Below are 25,776 nucleotides of genomic sequence, written 5' to 3'. Positions count from 1 at the left end.
AACTCGAATTATTCATCCATAACCATACAATACAAAAAAATTAATTATACTGTAATTTCCAAAAAAAAATTAAACTTGAATTAAAAAAGCATTGATTTATAATTTAGAAATGTAATAACAATAACCAATAGGCTAAATAAAATTAAAGTAGATATATAAAAATGTGTTATATCATTTTATTAAGCTAAATGCGATAAATCATAACATCGATTAATAAGATAACTAGTCTTTTAACAAAAAATTAAGCCTAAAAAACTTAGCCCATTGTTCTCGAATCTCATCCAATTCTACATCGTTGTAGGCTGCAAGTCTTGCCAAATACTCCTGAAAAAAAAATACGTGTATATATATTATACTTTATAAAAATAAAACATTAACCAAAACTCGTAATATATCTCATCACTAACCTCTTTCAAATTACCCTTGCAATCGCTATGGAAAGATACTATCTCATACATATATCTCATCACATAATAAGCACATTCGGTACCACCACATTGTTGAGCACACTAATTCAAATGAACATAGTACAATTATTTAATATATTAAATAATACTTTCATTACTACTAGAACGAAAAGGCAAAAATTATACGCTTACCTCCATTCTTATGTGTAGTAATTGTGGCTTACTCGTTTTGAAGCCATAAAGTAACTTGAGAGGCAGAATGTACTGACAGCCTATAGATAAAAGTCTCAAAACTTCAATAAGATGCTAAATTAAGGATTTTCTTAACAATCATCTTATAAGCTTGGTATTTAATAAGTTGGAAGTATACTACACACATATAACCTCACATCATTATACTTCGTACGAAGTATAGCCTCACAAAGGTAACTTGAATTGTGATTAAAAATGCAATTAATTAAGCTAAGTTCAACAAAAAAAAAAAAAAAAAAAAGAACTAAAACTTACTTTTGGAGTTGAAATATTTCCTGCTCGATAATTTATCATTGAAACTGAAAACCTACCATAATCCCTCTTGCTCCTCAAAAATCATAATCCCTCTAGCTTAGCCTAGGAAAAAAAAACCTAGAAACTGAACGGCAAGTGTGAAGAGCACATTAAGGAGGACAAGTTTGTGGCACTCTTGTTGGGGTTTGGTGAGTCCGACTCACCGCGGAAACAACCCCGACCCAAGGAACCACTCGTAATTCATAAAACCATAAAGCATAAATAAATAAACACAAGAAAAGGAAGAACGAATCATACCCTTGAAGCGAGCTTCACCCTCTCAAAACGGGCTCTTACTTGAAAGCCTTGAGCACCGCAAATGCCGTGCCTCCAACGGTATCCACCCACAAAGGACGAACATGACTTTTTAGGTCCGCTACCTTGGAGTTAGCAAGGTCCGACCAAAACCCAAGTGTTAATGGTGTTTAAGAGTTTTTCCCAAAATATGGAATGCTCTTTCTAACTCCCACTCAGCACTTTACTCCAAATCCCAAGGTTGGTATTTATAGAGGAAAGTATGAGTGGGAATTTCTATCCCATCAATGTGGGATCATGAAATTCCACAAATTAATTTAAAGCTAAATTAAATTAAAATTGGAAACTAATAATAAATCTACAAGTGGCATTATTATGTGAAATGGGTTGGTGAGGACCACATGGAGAGTGGGGGACCATACTTGCTCCCCACTCAATACTCTCCTTGTGCCACATGTCCTTACCCACTTGCTCCCATATTCCTCAAGCTTCCCCATAGTGACCGGCCCTATGGCCCAGCCACGAGCCCTACCCGAGCCCAGCCCCGCACCAAGATGCGGGCTGCTGCTGTGCGCGCAGGCCACGAACTTGGTGCGGGCTTGCTGCTATGCGTGGCTGCTAGTGCGTGCGCTGCTAGCACGCCTAGCTTGCGGCAGCTAGCTGCTGCACGCACCACGTGCACGCGGCTGCTAGCTGCTGCTGTGCGTGGCTGCTAGCACGGTGCGCTAGCACGCACCTAGCCAGCCATGCTAGGCTCGGCTTGGTGCGCTTGCCACCTATTCTTGGACATTTTTGCCCCAAGTATTCGGATGCTCGGGGCATTCCGATGCTTGGGGTATTTTGGGAATATGGTCGATTTATTATTATTTTGCCCGTCTCGTCTTTTAATTATTTTTGACTCGACTTGCGACGATCGGTTTCGACGCTCCAAGCTCGAATTACCGACGTCTAAATATTTAACACTCGGGCGACGAATTAATTTCTTCCAAATTAATTCGTCGAGTCGGTTCGTATATTTTGCTTGGGTGTGACCCGAAGGGTTCAGTCAAGATTAAGCTGTAATATTTATTATATTAATATTACTGATCGGAAGCGGCCTGCACCCAGGCATTCCGATCACATGACCTTACTGAATATATTAGCTTTCTAATAATTCTGAACCCGCTATCAGAATAATACACTTGTTCGAAGGACACCATTCCTTTCAATCTCCCACTTGTCCTTCCGGACAAGTGTGTATTTAGTGTCTAGCCCCTTTCCTATGTCTCTTCATGTGTCTTCATGAACTACAGAGTAAGATTACTCGTCATATCTGTTACGTCCAGAAGTGTTTCTCAAAATCCGAGTTTGACTGCCAAGAAGCAGATGATTTTTAAAATCCATGTGAGCACGGCCATGCATTTTCAAAGTCTCGATCTTCGAGAGGCCTTGTAAACAACAAGACATGTTCCCTATTGTTAGTAGGGGGACATTTCAAGTCTTGTAATGTAGTTTCTCTTACTAAGAGGACCTAGCCGCTCCATATCTGTCGTTATAATCCCCAGTTACGGCAGATGTTTGGCGGATACCAAAGCGGACTAGTACTCAAACAAGAGACCTTCCACTACTCATGGTCAAGGAAAAGAGTTCCGATAGTAATAATGAGAAAAATACTTATGACGATTTTAAATCTCTTAAAGTATTCTCATAGGTCAATCCAGTATGGTTCTAAACCAATACCTGTGCAAATGATTTATATCCTCATAGCACAAGGAACGGTGCTATAAATCATCCTACACACTAATCTCTAATGGTCATTAATCGTCCACAAAAAATATGACCTTGATTAGGGATAATTTTCGAATAAAATATTCAATGTTCACTTAATAGATGTTTCTTTATCCAAGCCATTGACTTGATACCCTATTTTGAATATTTATTAAAATCGAATGGACTCATTATTTAATTCTAAACCACAATTAAATAGAGACGGAGTGAATTAAATTGCATGAAAAATTTTAATTACTCCAAAAACTGAATGGTTCATCATAGTGCTTTACATTAACATTGTCCAAAATTTAATTAAAACACTATAATATGGAAATCAAAGCCAGTTCGCGACATGCTTGATTCCCATTGCCTCAATGTGTTTGTTGTGCTTCACTTGAGACAAGGGTTTAGTAAGTGGATCGGCTACATTGTCATCCGTTCCCACTTTGCAAATTCTGATTTCACCCTCTGTCTTCCATTCTCGAATCATGTGAAATCGCCTCTTGACATGTTTGACCTTCTGATGTTCTCGTGGCTCTCTAGCCTCAGCAATAGCTCCATTGTTGTCACAATGGAGGTCTATTGGACCCTTAATGGAGGGTACAACACCAAGTTCATCAATGAAATTGCGAATCCAAACTACCTCCTTGGTTGCCTCAGACGCTGCCAAGTACTCAGCTTCAGTTGTAGAATCAGCGGTTGTGCTTTGCTTTGCACTCTTCCAGCTAAACGCTCCTCCATTGAGACAGAATATGTATCCGGATTGTGACTTGGAGTCGTCTCTGTCTGTCTGGAAGCTTGCGTCGGTATATCCCTCAACAACCAATTCATCTTTACCGCCATAGACCAGGAATTTATCCTTGTTCCTTTTCAGGTACTTCAGAATATTCTTGGCCGCAGTCCAATGTGCCTCTCCTAGGTCTGATTGGTATCGGCTCGTAGCACTCAAGGCATACGATACATCCGGCCTAGTACATATCATGGCATACATGATCGATCGAATAAGCAAAGCATATAGAATATAACTCATCCTTTCTCGCTCATCAGGTGTCTTTGGACATTGCTTCTTGCTTAAGGTTATGCCATGAGACATGGGTAGGTGCCCTCTCTTGGCTCCTTCCATTTGGAATCGAGCTAGTACCTTATCGATGTAAGTACTTTGACTCATTCCTATCAACCTCTTTGATCTATCCCTATAGATCTTGATGCCTAGTATGTATTGAGCCTCTCCCAAGTCTTTCATTGAAAAACATTTTCCGAGCCAAGCCTTTACAGACTCTAACAATGAAATGCTATTTCCAATGAGAAAAATGTCATCGACATATAAGACTAGGAAGGCGATGTCACTCCCACTGACCTTATTGTAAACACAAGACTCATCTGGATTCTTGATAAAACCAAACTTACTGATGGCTTCATCAAATCGCAGATTCCAACTTCTGCTTGCTTGCTTTAATCCATAAATGGACTTCTTAAGCTTGCATACCTTCTTAGGATTGTTCTGGTCGACAAAACCTTTAGGCTGTGTCATGTACACAATTTCTTCAAAAATTCCATTGAGGAAGGCGATTTTGATGTCCATCTGCCATATTTCATAATTGTAATATGCAGCAACCGCTAGAAGAATTCGAACGGACTTAAGCATAGCTACTGGAGAAAAGGTTTCATCATAATCGACGCCGTGAATTTGCCTGTAACCTTTTGCTACCAGCCTTGCTTTGTAAATGAATACATTTCCATCTTTGTCGGTTTTCATCTTGAAAATCCATTTACATCCGATAGGTGTGTAACCTACGGGTAAATCAACCAAGTCCCATACTTGATTTTCAAACATGGAGTCCATTTCGGATTTCATGGCCTCTTGCCATTTTGCAGAGTCGGGGCTCGTCATAGCTTGCTTGTAGGTTGCCGGCTCATCTCCATCCACTACTAGGATGTCCTGATCATTGGTTAATACAACACCGAGATATCTGTCAGGTTGAGATCTTGGCCGAGTTGACCTACATAGGGTAATGGACTGAGCATTTGCATTGTCGGTTTGACTTTGCATATTTTGACTTTGACCAATGTCAACATATGCTTCGTGAGCACTTTGATTGTAAACTTGTCCTTGTTACTCGTCCTCTCGAACTTCGTCGAGTTCGATTTTCCTCCCACTTGGAGAGATGCTCCTCCAAAAAGACACCATCACGAGCAACAAACACTTTGTTCCCGGATTTGTTGTAGAAGTAATACCCTTTGGTTTCTTTTGGATAACCCACAAAGTAAACCTTGTCAGATTTCGGATGAAGTTTGTTAGAAATGAGTTTCTTGACATATGCTTCGCATCCCCAAATCTTGAGAAAAGACAACCTTGGAGGTTTATTTGTCCATAACTCATATGGAGTCTTTTCCACTTCCTTTGACGGAGCACGATTCAGTGTAAGTGCCGCAGTTAAAAGTGCATGTCCCCAGAAAGAGATTGGAAGTTCACTAAGACCCATAGTCAATCGGACCATGTCTAACAGGGTTCGATTCCTCCTTTCAGATACTCTATTCCATTGAGGAGTTTGCGGAGGTGTCAACTCTGAAAGTATTCCATGTTCTTTCAGATGGTCATCGAATTCTTGGCTCAAATATTCGCCACCTCGATCCGATCAAAGCGCTTTGATTTTCTTCCCGAGTTGGTTTTCAACTTCGTTCTGAAATTCCTTGAATTTATCAAACGATTCAGATTTGTGCGACATTAGATAGACATAACCATATCTACTATAGTCGTCCGTGAAGGTTATGAAATACCGATAACCACTCCTTGCGGGTGTACTCATTGGCCCACATACATCGGTGTGTATTAGTCCCAACAAGTCACCGGCCCTTTCTCCCAACTTGGAGAATGGTTGCTTTATCATCTTGCCTAATAAACATCCTTCGCAATTCTCAAAGGATTCTAAATCAAATGAGTCAAGAATACCTTCTTGAAGAAGCTTCTTGATGCGTTTGATGTTAATGTGGCCAAGACGACAATGCCACAAGTAAGTTTGACTAGACGGTGTAGTCTTAGCTTTCTTTGCAGGATTATTAACGTTATAAATTTCTTTGTCTAGAGATAACACATAAAGACCATTTTCTGAATGTGCCATACCATATAAAACATTATCGAGATAAAATGAACATGATTGGTCCTTAACTCGAAATTCAAAACCTTTGGCGTCCAACGCCGAAATTGAAATGATGTTTTTTGTAATGTTGGGAACACAATAAACATTGTCAAGTTCCAAAATTAGCCCTGTGGGCAAAGACAAGCTAAGAGATCCTACGGATATAGCACCAATCCTTGCTCCATTTCCTACCCGGAGCTCGATCACTCCCTTCGCTAGCCTCCTAGTGTTCCTTAGTGCCTGTAAATCGGAACAAAGGTGTGAGCCACATCCGGTATCTAATACCCATGAAGCCAAGCTAGTGAAGTTAAAGTTTATAACGTAAATACCTGATATAGAAGCAACGGTTCCGTTCTTCTTATCTTCCTTGAATTTGAGGCAGTCTCTCTTCCAATGTCCCTTCTTCTTACAATAGAAGCATTCGGAATCAAACATAGAAGATGCTACCTTTTTCTCCTTGTTGTCTTTGGTAGCTTTCGGCTTAGGCGGAAAGTTCTTCTTTCCTTTCCCCTTGAAGCCCTTCTTATTTTTGCCCGCCCTTTTGAATGGCTTGTCCTTCTTAATCATTAGCATATCATGCCTTCCCTCATCCTTGAGCGTCTGCTTAGCTTGCTTCAACATCCCATGAAGCTCGGTGAGGGTTTTCTCCATGCTATGCATGTTGTAGTTCATCTTGAACTGGTCATAGCCTTTGTGAAGGGAATGGAGAATGATGTCAATAGCCATTTCAGTTGAATACCCCGCATCAAGCCTTCCCATGTTCTCAACTAATCCGATCATTTTGAGCACATGTGAGCTGACTGGCTCTCCTTTCTTGAGCTTAGTCTCAAGGATCTGCCTGTGGGTTTCAAACCTTTCAGTTCGATCCTGTTCTTGAAACATATTCTGTAACTCAGAAATAATTTCATAGGCCGATTCCTTCTCGAAGGTTTTCTGAAGTTCAGGAGACATAGTGGCTAGCATTCATCCCGATCGGCTACTTGCCATCGGTTAAGGGCTGCTTGAGTTACCTCCTCATTGGGAGCCTCGGGCATTTCCTCATCAAGGACATACTCTTTCTGTTCTTGCATAAGAACGATGCGCAAATTCCTTTGCCAATCAAGGAAATTTGTACCACTCAACTTCTCCTTGTCGAGAATTGAGCGTAATGAAAACTGGTTGTTTGAGGTTGAAGACATGATTCTACAATTGAAAGAATTTTAATGAAAAACCATTCAAAATTACTTAAAAAAGATTGAATTTTATTCATGCGAATTTTTAATACTTATTTAACGCCTTATTTACACGTAAAATTGTCCCTATTTTGTGAAAATAAGGCGATTCCAAGATCCGAAGAAACAAAGAGTGGTTAAGCATGCTTTGGCTTGTCTTAACACTCAATCTTCTAGGGTAAGCATTGCCTTGCTAATGGCTCTAAGCCACTCTTGGTTAGACAATCGTCGCATCTAATGCGTCTTTGACGATGTATCTATTTCGCCACGGTATGTGAGGATTCCTCACTCATATCGATGAGTTAAACCAAAACCAACGTGCACACCCGGTGTGCCTTATGAGCCTTGGAGAAGTGATGGCACCTCGCTTTGGCGTAGCCTACCATCACCCTCGTTCGGTTGGTAAGTGTTGTTTTGGAAAGGCATGTTTGACTCAATATTATTAGGGACCTAGGATTTCTATGTTGGTTGATTTAAGTGAACTTAACTAATCATCGCAACATAAAGAAAACCTAAACATGCATCTAACGAATAATTCACATGTATATAAGCATAAAATATTAAGCGAAATTATAGATGCATATTGGCAACTAGCATGACCCCTTGAATTCTTCAAATCTTCAAAAGGTCTTCATTTGCAATTCAAGGATTTGTCTTCCAAGATACGCCATCTTCAAGACTTAACCAAACTATGCAGATACTAGTGTCTACGACTAGGAATAATCTAAATATTAAGGTACAAAAATACTTAACGGTGCGTAGACCGTATTTAGATTTATAAAATTACATAACGGCACGTAGTCCGTATTTTCTATCCTAATCGGGTCCCACTAGTTGCCATTTCATAAAACTTGTAAGAGAGAATATGTATTCCATTCATCCATTAAATATTTGTGAATGGCCCATGCAATTTACAATATCAAACAAGTAAAATACATTTAAACAACGCGCGCACTAGTAACTAATCTAGGTGGTTAATCCGATTAACAAGCCTAATTAAAACTAGTCAAAGTTGTTTAACCGATTATGTAATTGACGTCATTAATAATTGAAGCTCCCACTAAATTCTGCATTTCCCTTAATTAATCTAATTAATTAAGTCGGTAGAACCCAAACTTGTCAAAATAAAATTTTGCCAATGCCGCTCAAAACCGAGGCCTAGCCTCCCAAAATTTTAATTAAAAAAAAAAAATTAATTAAAATAAATAAAACGGCAAAATAAGCAATATGAAGCCAACTTATTTGCGTGCCATGGCCTCGGGATTTGATCCCATTTCGCGAGAAATAATTAATTAATTCTAAATTAATTTTAGAACTAACTTAATGAGCAAAAAATAAAATTTTAAACAAGTTTAACTTAATAAAATTTCGAAGTGCAAATAACCAAAATAATTCCAAGAACCATTCTTAATTAAATTGGTTTAGCTTGGTGCGATAACAAAGTTGAGGCAATTTCTCACTTTTAATTTAATCAATTTAAATTAAACTTGAGAATTTGACAAAGTAAGGGGAAGTTGGAAAAATATGAACTTTAATGTTCAAATGAAAATTCCAATATCTAAATTTTGTGAATCCTTGAAAATTATATCTTCCAACATGAAGATAACCAAATTTTTATCACAAAAATTGAAACTTTATGTTTCCAATCAACTCTAAATGATTAAAACAACAAAGTTTAACACAAACTAACATGGAATTTAGTGGTTTTTAAAGTTTCAATCACTTATCACAAATATAGATTGAATTTTTAACACTTAGGAAGCCTCAAAACAAAAAATTTCACACTAAAAAGCAATTAGTTTGCAATTATGTGAAAATAAATCAACCTTTAAGCATCAAATACTACCAAGTAAGTGTGCTTTAAGGGGACTTAAAGATGCAGAAAATAATGCAAATAATCAACCACATAATCAACAAGTTATGCCATTAATTTCAAGGTTAGAAAAGACTTAAAATTTTTCGTCAAAAACGAAAAATCCCTCGAAAAAGGCATTTCTGGTCAGAATTTGGCTAAAATCACAGGTCCTTTGGGAAAAAAACCTTCCAGAACACCTTTTCCACCCAAAATTCACTATTTTTATGCGAAAATCTGGGTTCTGGGCCAAATTCGACATTAAAAACGGGATTAAAATAAATAAAACCGAGCCACTAATCTAATTAGCAACTTAAACCAGAAAAATAAGCCAAAATAAACCGTGAAAAACATGATTATAAAAATAAACGAGCGGGGCTCTAATACCACTGTTGGGGTTTGGTGAGTCCGACTCACCGCGGAAACAACCCCGACCCAAGGAACCACTCGTAATTAATAAAACCATAAAGCATAAATAAATAAACACAACAAAAGGAAGAACGAATCATACCCTTGAAGCGAGCTTCGCCCTCTCAAAACGGGCTCTTACTTGAAAGCCTTGAGCACCGCAAATGTCGTGTCTCCAACGGTATCCACCCACAAAGAACGAACACGACTTTTTAGGTCCGCTACCTTGGAGTTAGCAAGGTCCGACAAAAACCCAAGTGTTAATGGAGTTTAAGAGTTTTTCCAAAATATGGAATGCTCTTTCTAACTCTCACTCAAGCACTTTACTCCAAATCCCAAGGTTGGTATTTATAGAGGAAAGTATGAGTGGGAATTTCTATCCCATCAATGTGGGATCATGAAATTCCACAAATTAATTTAAAGCTAAATTAAATTAAAATTGCAAACTAATAATAAATCTATAAGTGGCATTACCATGTGAAATGGGTTGTTGAGGACCACATGGAGAGTAGGGGACCATACTTGCTCCCCACTCAATACTCTCCTTGTGCCACATGTCCTTACCCACTTGCTCCCATATTCTTCAAGCTTCCCCATAGTGACCGGCCCTATGGCCCAGCCACGAGCCCAGCCCGAGCCCAGCCCCGTACCAAGATGCGGGCTGATGCTGTGCGCGCAAGCCACGCACTTGGTGCGGGCTTGCTGCTATGCGTGCGCTGCTAGCACACCTAGCTTGCGGCAGCTAGCTGCTGCACGCACCACGTGCACGCGGCTGCTAGCACGCACCTAGCCAGTCAAGCTAGGCTCGGCTTGGTGCGCTTGCTAGCCACCTATGCTTGGACATTTTTGCCCCTAGTATTCGGATGCCCGGGGCATTCCGATGCTAGGGGTATTTTGGGAATATGGTCGATTTATTATTATTTTGCGCGTCTCGTCTTTTTATTATTTTTGACTCGACTTCCGACGATCGGTTTTGACGCTCCAAGCTCGAATTACCGACGTCTAAATATTTAACACTTGGGCGACGAATTAATTTCTTCCGAATTAATTCGTCGAGTCGGTTCGTATATTTTGCTTGGGTGTGACCCGAAGGGTTCAGTCATGATTAAGCTGTAATATTAATTATATTAATATTACTGATCGGAAGCAGCCTCCACCCAGGCATTCCAATCACATGACCTTACTGAATAAATTAGCTTTCTAATAATTTTGAACCCGCTATCAGAATAATGCACTTGTTCGAAGGACACCATTCCTTTCAACTCTTAGTATGTACACCAAGATCTCATTATAAATTTAGCACAAAGCCACAAAGATTTCAGAAAACCAAGATTTAATCTAGTAAAAAGGCATGGAAAGAAACAAAACCTTCTAGAAATAAAAAAAATAAAAATAAAAAAGGTCATGTAAGGGTGTCAATTTTTGCCCTGCCAAACAAACAAACAATGCTACAATTAGTGAGTGTAATGTGGTATCTTGGTAGTATGTCACTGCTGTGGTGATCAATCAGTTCTAGAAGTAAAAGAACCGTTGTAAATTCAATCTAAAAGAAAAGGGCCACAGGAAGGGGGACTAGCAATGTGGAAAGTTAGTGGTAACAAAACCCCAGCAAACACATATTAAATTGAGAATTAACACTGCCACATGTTTAGTGTAGCACTAGGACAGCAAAGATTGTTACAGCTAAGAAGCCTTAAGTCATAAATAATAATCACTACATTAAAGATAATGATTTGCTCCAGTGCTACAAAAGGTGTACAGCTAAGGCGACAATACATTTAAGCGTAGAAAAAAAGTATTTAAGCCAAACAAGATCCACCTTTGCCCTTGTGATCTTTGAGAACAGCACCTGAAATACTAATGCAAGAAAATAGTTTGATGAGTTGATATTTAAGTTCATTATTTGTCCAACTTCGGATAAAGTTGTAAAGATGTTGTTCTACGCAAGCCTAATGTTTGAGTGCTCATCTAGACAAGACATGACTTTTCTTTCAACACTAATGGATCTCTTAAAAACTTCAATAATGGCCTTTAAGAAGTCAAAATTAATATTGATACCCTTTTCAAATAAAAGAGGAAGTCAAACGATAGCTATGATTTACTATGAAGCTAAAAAAAAAAAGGTTTAATTTGTGCACAACAAACGGCATTCAGGCAACAAAAGATAAAGTACTGTAAACAAAAGACAAAAGGAAATACCTGTAACAAAATGCGCACTAACTTAGTGCTGCCAAAACGTGAGGCTTCAAGAAAACACTAGTTTACATTATCAGCACCACCCTCAACCAGCATACCAAGGAGACCTTGTATAGCAGTAGCTGATGCTCCACAAGACCATCCAAGATCAAATGAACTACTAAACAAAGTAAGAGGGAAGCAAGCAGCATTAAAGGCCTCAATAAAGTCCTTTGTGGTGAGATTGCTTCCAGCAAGATCAAGAAATATCTTAAAGGCATTTTCTCTTTGTTCTCAGCAGCAGAATGACGATGCATTTTCTCTTTGTTCTCATGACACCGAGAATGAAAGCCAATGCATTTCAGAGCCCATTCAGTGAACTTTTGGACCTTAGCACTAGCCTCTGCCTTCAAAACATCATCACCATTTCATTCTTGAATTCACTCATGCAACCTAACCAAGTTTTATAGCACAGATTGAGGAAATAAATTAGATGCCTGCTGTGGTGTAATCAGATGCTAAGGTGGCAAAAGAAAGACATCATCTTATCTAGTACCTGGAAAGTGTTGGGGTTTGGTGAGTCCGACTCACCGCGGAAACAAACCCCTACCCGAGGAACCACTCGCAATAATTAAAATCATAAAGCATAAATAAATAATCACAAAGAAAAGATTACGACTCTTACCCTCGAAGCGAGCTTCGCCCAAAAACCGGGGCTCTTACTTGAAAGCTACGAGCACGTCAAGCGCCGCGCCTCCGACGGTATCCACCCACAAAAAGGCGAACACAACTTTAAGGTCTACTACCTGGGGGTTAGCGAGGTCCGACCAAAACCCGAGTGTTATATGAGTTTAAGAGTTTTCCCAAAATTATGGAATGCTCTTTTAACTCCCACTCAAGCATCATTTCCAATGCCCCAAGTTGGGTATTTATAGGGAATGATGGGAGTATGAAAATCTCTCCCATCAATGTGGGACAATGAGATTTTCACTTTTTATTTTAAAGCTAAAATAAAATTATTAAGAAACTAGTAATAAATCAACAAGTGTCAAGCATACATGAGAGAGTAGGTGAGGACCACTTGGAGATGGGGACCAAACTTGCTCCCCACTCTCTCCCTCACCTTGTGCCACATGGCAACCCCACTTACTCCCATATTCTAAGCTTCCCCTTATTCACGGCCCTATGGCCCGATCCCAGCCCGAGCCCGACCCGAGCCCAGCCCGCACCAGCTGCTGCTGTGGCGTGGTGCGGCTGCGCTGCTGCCGTGGTGCGGCTGCTGTCGTGGCGCGGCGCGGCTGCTGCTGTGCCTAGCCGCGGCTGGCCGTGGCTGCCAGCACGGTGCGCTAGCTCGTCTTGCCCCTAGCATTCGGATGCTCGGGGCACTCCGATGCTAGGGGTATTTTCGGGAATATTGTCGATTTATTATTATTTTGCCTGTCTCGTCTTTTATCATTTAGACTCGACTTCCGACGATCAGTTTCGATGCTCTAAGCTCGAATTACCGACGTCTAATTATTTAACACTCGGGCGACGAATTAATTTCTTCCGAATTAATTCGTCGAGTTGGTTCGCATATATTTGCTTGGGTGTGACCCGAAGGGTTCAGTCAAGATTAAGCTGTAATATTAATTATATTAATATTACTGATCGAAAGCGGCCTCCACCCGGGCATTCCGATCACTTGACCTTACTGAATATATTAGCTTTCTAATAATTCTGAACCCGCTATCAGAATAATACACTTGTTCGAAGGACACCATTCCTTTCAATCTCCCACTTGTCCTTCCGGACAAGTGTGCATTTAGTGTATAGCCCTTATCCTATGTATCTTCATGTCTCTTCATGAACTACAGAGTAAGATTACTAGTCATCTCTGTTACGTCCAGAAGTGTTTCTCAAAATCCGAGTTTGACTGTTAATAAGCAGATGATTTCTAAAATCCATCTGAGCACGGCCATGCATTTTTCACAGTCTCGCTCTTCGAGAGGCCTTGTAAACAACAAGACATGTTCCCTATTGTTAGTAGGGGGACATTTCCAGTCTTGTAATGTAGCTTCTCTTACTAAGAGGACTCACCCGCCCGATATCTGTCTTTATAATCCCCAGTTACGGCAGACGTTTGGCGGATACCAAAGCGGACCAGTACTCAAACAAGAGATCTCCCACTACTCATGGTCAAAGGAAAAGAGTTCTGATAGTAATAATGAGAAAATACTTATGACGATTTTTAAATCTCTTAAAGTATCCTCATAGGTCGATCCAGTATGGTTCTAAACCAATACCTGTGCAAATGATTTATATCCTCATAGCACAAGAAACGGTGCTACAAATCATACTACACACTAATCTCTGATGGTCATCAATCGTCCACAAAATATGACCTTGATTAGGGATAATTTTCGATTAAAATATTCAATGTTCACTTAATAGATGTTTCTTTATCCAAGCCATTGACTTGATACCCTATTTTGAATATTTATTAAAATCGAATGGACTCATTATTTAATTCTAAACCACAATTAAATAGTATTGTGGAATATTTCGAAATATTTTATTCCACTATGAAACTTCACAATATTTCATCTTATGATAAATGGTTTTTCCCAAATGTTTTAAGAGTAGTACTCTTCATAAAACATTCATAAAAATCACACTCATATTTGATATGCATGATTTCTTTCATGCAATTATGAATATTGTCGTTCACTTATTGCATAGGTTTAGTTATAATTACTTTGCAAACCTTAGCATCTTCATTATCCACCATTTCCATAATAAGATGATAAAATTTTGAGAGTGTTAATGGATTACATGTGATTCAGGATTTATTGTCCAAGCAATGGCTCCCACTCATTTTTATGATTCGAGACCTTCTACTTGACAACCTACAATCATCAACGTTCAACAACGAACTTTTCCATTTAACATCTTTCCTTATTATTGTCTTTAAGGCAACAATATTCTCAACATATATTTTAGTAGACTCCTTGATGATGTCTTGCTTGGGTTTCACTCCATGCGACTCACAACGATTTGGGATACCCTAATCACTTGTGAGCATGGAAATTTTCCTTAAATTCCCGCACATTATACATGGATGCACATCCATGTTACCATTCTCAAGCCACGACACTTCTTGCCTCGTGCTTATAAATGGCTTCCTTGCTAAGGATCTAATCCTTGTTAAGGTTTGTGCTTGCAACATCAAAACTCAAATTATATTTGTTTCCATGCGTCAAGAACTCATCCATGTACTTATCTAAGTTCTTTGGATGTTCTTTTACTATAATCTAATGATCTAATACTTAGATTAATGTTGATTGGTATTATATACGTACTTCACATGCTCTAAGCATTTAAGTCATCTGACGATTCCATATCATAGCTTTACATGATGGATTTAATTCTAGAATTATTCTCAATTTTATTCCATCCATGTAACATTTAGCTCATACAGTTACACTATGATGTGGTTGAAAGTCTCCTACTAGAGTCTTTCTCGTTTGACTTAGTACTTAGCCTAGCTTATACATAGGTCAAACATTTACTTAGCTTCATACATATGGGTCGAAAGCCTTTCAAAGTCCTTCATGTTTAACATGGTAATTTCTTTTACTTATTTAAACATTTAATTAAGTCTATACCATAGAACTTAATTCCCAACATGTACTAAGTATCGTCTTTAGCTCGGTCCATTGTCGAAAATACTTTCAAATCTAAACATTTAGCATTTGATGGTTATTTCATAATAGAGTTCGTAAACTTCTTGTTGGACCATTACTTTTTCTCCCACTAAACTTCTTGTTCATCAGAATTTCTATGTTTCTCCATAAGTCAATCCTCTTATTAACTTTATGAGAAAACACGTTCCAATTCCTTCATGCAATGCTTCCTTTAATCCTATGACGGATTCCATGTGCTTGCTTTCAAATCTAGCATTATTTAGATTTTCAAAACCCTTACACTATTCCATAGTCACTTCCAAAATCCTATTTTGGGTAGGCGGTTTTTGTATCTATTTTTCCATATTTCATATGTGCAATTTTGCTAGATCAATCACGAAAAGACTTGAGCATTCCGATTGGTGAAGGGGATTTTAAAATCAACTCCTTGATATTAATTATATCCTTTACAACCAATCTAGCTATGTATGCATATACATTTCCACATTTGTTAGTTTTCTCCTTGAAAACTTATTTGCAATCGATGGGTCTTTCACCTTTCATGCAAATTAATCAAGTTTCAAACATGATTTTCAAACATGGAGTCTATTTCGCATTTTCATGGTCTTTAAACATTATTCGGAATTTGGATTTGTCGTAGCTATCTTACAAGACATTATTCCTTTACTATCTAATAGTAAATAGTATGCTTGTAAGTCTTAGGTTTGTTTCTAACTTAATAGAAAATTTATAGGATTCAATCCAAGCCTTTGGTGAATTCTATACCTATACGGGGCGTCAAACACTGAGTTTTAAGGCGCTTTCAAAGCCCTTTTATTATGCTGATCTTACTCCAACATCTTTAATGTTTTGTGAGTAATGAATTCTCTTTTAAGGCACTTGTAAAGTCCTTTTGAGTATTCTTGATCAAGCATTATCACGAAGTCCTTTAAGGTCTTCCGAGATTCTCAGTTCTAGTTTGTTGCTAAGATCGATGGTCATCGAGTTCATTTTCCTCCCACTTGTCGTTTTGGAAACGTGTTACTTTCCAGAAAGACACTATTTAGAGCAACAAACATTTTTTTTTTTGTTCTCAATTAGGATGTGGAGGTAATACCCGTAGTCTCACTTGAATGCTTACAAAGAGACATGTATATTGTCTTTGGGTAAAAGTTCGTTGTGAAACAAACAGTTAGCTCCTACTTGAGCTATCTTAGTCTTTATTGAGCCATTTAGCTCCCACTGAGTCACCTAGCTCCAACTGAGCCACTTTGCTCCCACTGAGACTAAGAGCCTTAGACATATACTTGAAAAGACTTTTAATTTAGAAGTTATTTCTATCCATAACTGAATATGGCGTCCTTTCTTAGCTTCGACACATTGTTTAGTGTAACATTAGTCATTTGTGCAAATCTTTAAGAACTTTATAGGAAGGGTTGTGAACCATCATTGTTCGAGTCATTTTCAAATGACACCGAGGTCTCCGTGAAGACACACCATGTTCTTTGTGGAGTTATTTATGAAAATTTCCATTCATAACTTTGAGATAGTCACGCTTGGCTCAAGCAAACATCGCTCGATCTAATCTGGACGTTTTGATATCTTGCCAAGTCGATTCTGTACTTCACCGAACTCTTGAGCTACTCAAGTCAAGTTTGTTCACATTTGATGAATATAGCCATATCCTTTCAAATTCTTTGTGAAACGTTGAAGTAATTGAATCCTCTTTAGCCTTCGGAGTCAATTGTCTATACCAAGAACAATATCTCTCTGCTTTGTCGGTTTCAACAAGTAAGACTTTCTTGTCTTAGAACGATTCCAATTCAAGCAACTATCAAGAGCCTATTTAATAGAGCCTTGAGTACGTTCTTGTCGATGTGACATTGCTAAAGATGTTTGGAACGCAAATCAAGCCCATGACTTGAACTTAGCGAGTTTATCATGTTAGAGAAATATTTGTTTATAATCAAGCATTCTTAACTTAACGCTTGGATAACCATCCCATTCAAATAAATCTCGCAACTATTGCTCATTACTTTGAATGTGAGTCTTTCCGTGTGTAAACGGATCAGTTGCTGATTATTGAACATAATAACCATTACTTGTTCCAGCCTTTGGCTTAAAAGGTCTTTAAACAAAACATACGACCTTACAACTGATGTAGCTCTTCTTGCTTCATTATAAGCTTGTAAGTCAATAATTTAGCTTAACTTCAATAGTTTGAGGTCACTATCATAGTTGAACACTCAAGCAGTATCCGATACTTGTGAAGATAACGAATTGCTAAGTAAATAACATGAACTCATGAGTTGAAATGAAATCTAATTCCTTTTCTTCGTTCTTTCTTTCTTATATTTCTTATCATACAATATCTCATAATCTTACTTTAAGAATAATTTCTTTAAGTACCTTGACTCTTATACTTTGTTAGGCATAATCAAGAACCTAGTGCGCCGTTAAACAAAGTTTCATCTTTTCCATTAATTCTTACTCGAATTACTACATCAATGAGTCCTACTCAATTGTGATGCGAAAAGATACGTTGGTTGTCAAACATTGACAATCTTGAGTTTGCAACTCAATACCTCATGTTTTATCAAAACTACCTAGTATTTTAAATACATGATGTCCAACCGTCCTTTCGGACTTAATTATAAAAGTCATTCATGAGAATTGTATTTTAGAAATGCTTTTCCTTTCTTTGAGAACTATTCTCAAGGATTTCCTTTACCAATCATGGAAACAATATTATTTGATTTAGAATACTATAAATATAAGTGCTAAGTATAACCATTTATCAAGAACATAATAAGTTTGAAATTTAATAGCATTCATGCAAACTTCAATCTTATTAAACGTCTTATTTACGCATAATAATTGTCCCTATTTGGCGAAAATAAAGCGATTCCAAGATCCGAAGAAACAAAGAGTGGTTAAGCATGCTTTGGCTTGTCTTAAACACTCAATCTTCTAGGGTAAGCATTGCCTTGCTAATGGCTCTAAGCCACTCTTGGTTAGACAATCGTCGCATCTAATGCATCTTTGACGATGTATCTCTTTTGCCACGGTATGTGAGGACTCCTCACTCATACCGATGAGTTAAACCAAAACCAACGTGCACACCCGGTGTGCCTTATGCCCCTTGGAGAAGTGATGGCACCTCGCTTTGGCGTAGCCTACCATCACTCTCATTCGGTTAGTAAGTGTTGTTTTGGAAAGGCAAGTTTGACTCAATATTATTAGGGACCTAGGTTTTCTATGTTGGTTGATTTAAGTGAACTTAACTAATCATCGCAACATCAAGAAAACCTAAACATGCATCTAACGAATAATTCACACATATATATAAGCATAAAGTATAAAGCGAAATTATAGATGCATATTGGCAACTAGCATGACCCCTTGAGATCTTCATATCTTCAAAAGGTCTTCATTTGCAATTCAAGGCTTTGTCTTCCAAGATACGTCGTCTTCAAGACTTAACCAAACTATGCAAAAACTAGTGTCTACAACTAGGAATGATCTAAATATTAAAGTACAAAAATACTTAACGGTGCGTAGACCGTATTTAGATTTACAAAAATACATAACGGCACGTAGTCCGTATTTTCTATCCTTGTCGGGTCCCACTAGTTGCCATTTCATAAAACCTGTGAGAGAGAATATATATATTCCATTCATCTATTCACTATTTGTGAATGGCCCATGCAATTTACAAATTAAAACAAAATAAAATGCATTTAAACAACGCGCGCACTAGTAACTAATCTAGGTGGTTAATCCGATTAACACGCCTAATTAAAACTAGTCAAAGTTGTTTAACCGATTATATAATTTATGTCATTAATAATTGAAGCTCCCACTAAATTCTGCATTTCCTTAATTAATCTAATTAATTAAGTCGGTAGCACCCAAACTTGTCAAAATGAAATTTTGCCAATGCCGCTCAAAACCGAGGCCTAGCCTCCCAAAATTTTAATTAAAATAAACAAAATTAATTAAAATAAATAAAACGGCAAAATAAGCAACATCAAGCCTACTACGGCTAGCCACCTCACCGCACCAAGCATACACACACGCCAAGACCACGAACACACGGCCCACGGCACACGGCCGCGAGCTGCTACAGCCCGCGTGCTGCTTCCGTGCGTGGCTGCTGCCGCGCGTGTGGCCGCAAGCAAGGCGGCGCTGCCACCTTGGCAGCCACATATGGGCTGCTATGCAGCCCGGCTCGCCAAGGTGATGCATTGCCTCGTTTTGCGTGCCACGGCCTCGGGATTTGATCCCTTTTCGCGAGACAACAATAATTAATTATAAATTAATTTTAGAACTAATTTAGAGAGCAAAATAAAATTTTAAACAAGTCTAACTTAATAAAATTTTCAAAGTGCAAATAACCAAAATAATTCCAAGAACCATTCTTAATTAAATTGGTTTAACTTGGTGCAACATAAAGTTGAGGCAATTTCTCACTTTCAATTTAATCAATTTAAATTAAACTTGAGAATTTGACAAAGTAAAGGGAAGTTGAAAAATATGAACTTTAATGCTCATAATGAAAATTCCAACATCTAAATTTTTGTGAATCCTTGAAAATTATATCTTCCAACATGAAGATAACCAAATTTCTATCACAAAAATCGAAACTTTATGTTTCCAATCAACTCAAAATGATTAAAACATCAAAGTTTAACACAAAATAACATGGAATTCAGTGGTTTTTAAAGTTTAAATCACTTATCACAAATAAAGATTGAATCTTTAACACTTAAGAAGCCTAAAAAATAAAACTTTCACACTAAAAAGCAATTCGTTTGCAATTATGTGAAAATAAATCAACCTTTAAGCATCAAATACTACCAAGTAAGTGTGCTTTAAGGGGACATAAAAATGAAGAAAATAATGCAAATAATCAACCATATAATCAACAATTTATGCCATTAATTTCAAGGTTAGAAAAGACTTAAAATTTTTCGTCAAAAACGAAAAACCCTCGAAAAAGGCATTTCTGGTCAGAATTTGGCTAAAATCACAGCCCCCATGGGGGTAAAAACCTTTCCAGAACACGTTTTCCAACCAAAATTTACTAGTCGTGGGCGAAAATCTGGGTTCTGGGCCAAAATCGATATTAAAAACGGGATTAAAATAAATAAAACCGAGCTACTAATCTAATTAGAAACTTAAACCAGAAAATTAAGCCAAAATAAACCTTGAAAAACATGATTATAAAAATAAACGAGCGGGGCTCTGATACCGCTGTTGGGGTTTGGTGAGTCCGACTCACCGCGGAAACAAACCCCTACCCGAGGAACCACTTGCAATAATTAAAATCATAAAGCATAAATAAATAATCACAAAGAAAAGATTACGAATCTTACCCTCGAAGCGAGCTTCGCCCAAAAACCGAGGCTCTTACTTGAAAGCTACGAGCACGTCAAGCGCCGCGCCTCCGACGGTATCCACCCACAAAAAGGCGAACACAACTTTAAGGTCTACTACCTGGGGGTTTGCGAGGTCCGACCAAAACCCGAGTGTTATACGAGTTTAAGATTTTTCCCAAAATTATGAAATGCTCTTTTTAACTCCCACTCAAGCATCATTTCCAATGCCCCAAGTTGGGTATTTATAGGGAATGATGGGAGTATGAAAATCTCTCCCATCAATGTGGGACAATGAGATTTTCACTTTTTATTTTAAAGCTAAAATAAAATTATTAAGCAAACTAGTAATAAATCAACAAGTGTCAAGTATACATGAGAGAGTAGGTGAGGACCACTTGGAGATGGGGACCAAACTTGCTCCCCACTCTCTCCCTCACCTTGTGCCACATGGCAACCCCACTTACTCCCATATTCTAAGCTTCCCCTTATTCACGGCCCTATGGCCCGAGCCAAGCCCGAGCCCGGCCCGAGCCCAGCCCGCACCTGGCCCGATCCCAGCCCGCACCAGCTGCTGCTGTGGCGCGGTGCGGCTGCGCTGCTGCTGTGCCTAGCCGTGGCTGGCCGTGGCTGCCAGCACGGTGCGCTAGCTCGTCTTGCCCCTAGCATTCGGATGCTCGGGGCACTCCGATGCTGGAGTATTTTCGGGAATATTGTCGATTTATTATTATTTTGCCCGTCTCGTCTTTTATCATTTAGACTCGACTTCCGACGATCGGTTTCGATGCTCTAAGCTCGAATTACCGACGTCTAATTATTTAACACTCGGGCGACGAATTAATTTCTTCCGAATTAATTCGTCGAGTTGGTTCGCATATATTTGCTTGGGTGTGACCCGAAGGGTTCAGTCAAGATTAAGCTGTAATATTAATTATATTAATATTACTGATCGGAAGCGGCCTCCATCTAGGCATTCCGGTCACTTGACCTTACTGAATATATTAGCTTTCTAATAATTCTGAACCCGCTATCAGAATAATACACTTGTTCGAAGGACACCATTCCTTTCAGAAAGACCTCGTAATACCAAGCTATGGGAGGGGAGAGAATGAACACTTTGGTTATATAATAATAATTCATATTAAAAGACAATAATTGCAAGAGCTTAATTCTGTAAGTGCATAACTCTGTACCAAGATACCACCTCAAAAATGCAATTAATTAAGCTAAGTTCAACAAAAAAAAAAAACAAAAACATATAGAACCAAAACTTACTTCTGGAGTTGAAATATTTCCTGCTCGATAATGTATCATCAAAACCGAAAACCTACCATAAGAAAATAAGATTGAAATAAAATAAAAAGCAAGAAACAAAGAGAAGGGGAGGAGAGAGAAACCTTTTTAGTGAGAGTGATGACAAGAGCTGAAGAGCTTCACCGAACAGAATATCAGGGCCACTCTTTGTCATTAGTGAGTGGTTAGCATTGTAAAAAAAAAAACACGAACAATTCTAGCAATTACGATCAAATTTGACACAATCAAAGAAAAAAAATTACTAACACATATTTCTACATTATTTCCTATCATAAGCTGAAAACAAGATGAAATTCAGCATTTTACAACATTGCAACATCAAAATTGAGAAATTAATATGGCAACAAAATGATAATAAACAGAAATTAATAAACTGATTTGGCTACACATGAAGTTGATTGGTTGAGAAACCTTCTCGCGGACTCTTACAAAACCCCAAAGCAAATCAAAGTAATAACGTCAATACATCAAAAACTTATACAAATCAGGCTTTTTTTTTTCTGTTAAGAACCCAAAATCGGGAAAATCAGAATTCAAAAAAAGGGTTAAATAAAAAACCAAAGTTGCAAAGTAGGAAACAAAATCAATCAAATAAAGGAAGAAATCGCAATTAATTGATGAAATTAGGGTTGAAGTGAAAGATTAGATTCGACCACAAGAAAGATTAATTTGGCGAAAATCATTTTGATTGAAAATGAAATAAATGTAATTCGAATAAATCGAGTGTAATTTTATTAAAATTGCTGAAATTCGATAGAATTAATTGCGCTAAAAAAATCGATTGAATAATTTGCCCTAAAATAAGAACTTTGAAGTTTCTTTAATCTACCTAAATTTCGAATCAAAATACTGAAATTCGAGGAATATATGATTGAATTATAACTACAATTTAATTGTAAAATTAGAATAATGAATATATACTGCAATTATATTTTCGAATCAAATTCCTATAGAAGAGGAATAATTAGAAACTCACCTAGTTAGTACAGTGGTGGGTGGCGCAATGGCGCAGCAGTGCGGTGGTGCTTCGGTGGGTGCGGCGGTGCGCTGGTGTGCCGGTGACTACGGGCGTGCATCAGTGGGTTCGGCGGTGCAAAGACTGACTCTTCTTTCAAAGTAAATGAGGTGAAAGGGAAATTAGCGTGGGATGGGATATATTTCTCTTTCATGAATAGATTAATTTGAGGGTAAAGTAATTCTATTATTTAAAAAAAAAAAAAAAAAAAAAAAAAAAAAAAAAAAAAAAAAAAAACCTGAACCCAGATTCGAAAAACCAAAACAATACTGAATGGAGTGAAGAAGAAACTGTAGGAGGAAGAAGGAGTTTTTACCAGTAGCGCGAGAAGTTGGAGCGAAAGTGGAAAAAATTAAAAGTTTAAATCTTTTGTTTGTTTTCAGCTAGAAATTGTTTCCTCTAACTTCAATAAATATAAAATGAAATTTAATAGGAAGTAGTAACTTAATATTTGTAACTGGCGTTTGTAAGATAGTTACAATTTTTTTTAGTCAAAGTTTCTTTGACTTAATATTTGTAACTGACGTTTGTAAGCTAGTTACAAACGCTTTGGTCAAATTTTCTTTGATTTAATATTTGTAACTACCGTTTGTACGCTAGTTACAAACTTTTTAGTCAAAGTTCCTTTGACTTAATATTTGTAACTGACATTTATTTAGTCAGTTATATTAAAATTTCAAACAATAATAAAACACATATTAGTAACTGACATCTACTATGCCGGTTACTAATATAATGAAATTTGTAACTGACATTATCTTAGTCGGTTACTATTGATGCTTTCGTAACTAGCCTAACATACGTCAGTTACTAATAGGGCATTACAAATAGCATTTTTTCTACTAGTGATATTAATGATAGTAGTCTCGTAGAATGTTTATTAGCTTTTGAAATGTACTACGTACATTGTTTGATGGCACATAAACATACACCGTGTTATAAAATTTGAATGAGATTCATTTAAATTGTCATATTTGAGTAGATGTTATCAAAAGGTGTAAAGAACTTAAAAATTTTAAAATCATGAGAAATCAATGATAGGCAAAAAATAGTAGAATTAATAATGAAGAAAATTTAAGAGGAAAAGAATATACCTAAGTGATGTAGATATTAGATGGTCGTAGTCTCGTAGAACATAAAAGAACTTATATTAACATTTCACATATTATTACTCCGTGTGACCAAACTTACAAAAAAATTCATTTGAAGAAAAACAGGCTAGATATATTATACTAAGAATAATACGGTACATGTTTTTTTTTTAAAAAAAAAAGTATTATTAAAACATGCAAATTAAGATTTTTTGGTTGCTTTCTTATACTTCTAAAATGTCATTAAATAGGCACATAAAAGTACCAGGTCTACAACCCAAACAAAAGGTGTAAATCCACGCAAATACATCTTCTCAGCAAGAGCTAGCCCCACCGGCCACTGCACGCATCTTGGTGTAGGCCACCGTAGTCCTTTAAAAATTTTGAAGCCCTCTGCAACTTCTAAGTTTAAAAACCCCTAAATTTTCTCTTTCCCCATAAATACCTTTTCATTTTCTCTCTACAAATTCTCTGTTAAGTTCTCTCTCTATTCTACCAGACCGTTCGTCCCCCCACTGCACTCCTATCCCCCGGTGCAAGGTAATTTATAAATTGTAACAACATACTTTGGTTTGTAAATTTCATTAATTATAGGTGGTAAAATGTAATCGATTATTTTGTTAATGTGAAATCGGGTTATAATAATTAGTGTTTAGTTTGTTATAGAATTTTGAAATTTTGTTTTAATGGATGTAGATGGTGGATGTGTTATAAGTGATTTAAGTGATTAAACTTGATTATTTTGCGTAGTTTGAGGTCTAAAGTCATTTGAGTATACATACTTATCAAATTAATTCTCATACTTACTATGTATTGATTTTAAATTTTAATAGCTATTGATGGTGGATTTGTTGGGGATTCTTTGAGTGATTGAAATTTTTTTTTAATAGCTTGCAGATAGTTCCATTGCCAAAGAAAAAGATAACTAAGCCGTCTAGGAGAGTGAAAAAAATAACCAATGGGACCGGGCCAAGCACAAAAATCGTCAAAAAAGTAAAGGTATTATTTAACTCATCTTCTTGCATTATTTAACAAGGTTTACTGAGTGACTTGACTGTGTTGGTAGTGTATGAGAAGTATCATGGGAATTGGTTTATATTAAATCTAGGCTATTATACATAGTATATTTAACAAATTTTAATGACTGTGTTTGTCTGCACATAATAGAGGATCAAGAAAGGGTTTGCATGATTACTTATGTTCTTACTGCTCTTACTATTGAACTATGCACTAGTTAAAAACTTAGCTTTGTTGGTTTACCTGTCTAAATAAAGATTACCAATTGATGTTAAAAACTACATGTTTATGATTACACTTCTTCTATGTAGACGTCGATAGATCAGTTAGATGATCGTATATCAGAACTCCCATCTGATATCAAGAGGCACATACTCTCGTTCTTAACAACGCGAGAAGCTATGCAGACAAGCACCTTATGCAAGACTTGGAGGCATGAATGGCTTGGCATCCCCTACATCAACTTTGGGAGAAACTCTATTCTCAAACGCTGGAATTTGGATGTTGTAAGTGATGAATTCCCACAGATTGTTAGAGCTTCCCCAAGCCTTGAAGT

The 25,776-nt window shown here is 37.4% G+C and overlaps 1 long non-coding RNA gene across 4 annotated transcripts; it reads right to left on the bottom strand.

The window, feature by feature from the left end:
• LOC145634803 (uncharacterized) lies at nucleotides 1-23,655 on the bottom strand. 4 transcript variants are annotated; one of them, XR_014113579.1, is made up of 6 exons: nucleotides 23,074-23,655; nucleotides 22,059-22,242; nucleotides 11,765-12,193; nucleotides 600-679; nucleotides 408-509; nucleotides 1-324 (listed from the first exon to the last, which is right to left on the bottom strand). It is a non-coding gene; the product is annotated as an uncharacterized LOC145634803 (long non-coding RNA). The 4 variants fall into 4 exon arrangements; XR_014113580.1 differs by having other exon boundaries at nucleotides 408-679; nucleotides 22,059-22,110; nucleotides 22,181-22,242; XR_014113577.1 differs by having other exon boundaries at nucleotides 408-679.
• Between the last annotated feature and the right edge of the window lie 2,121 nt (nucleotides 23,656-25,776).

Source organism: Chenopodium album, chromosome 6, assembly GCF_948465745.1.
Source record: "Chenopodium album chromosome 6, dcCheAlbu1.1, whole genome shotgun sequence".
NCBI classification, from domain to species: Eukaryota; Viridiplantae; Streptophyta; class Magnoliopsida; order Caryophyllales; family Amaranthaceae; genus Chenopodium; species Chenopodium album.
Note: the sequence above shows the minus strand (reverse complement) of the source record. Positions and strands in the feature narration are given on the sequence as shown.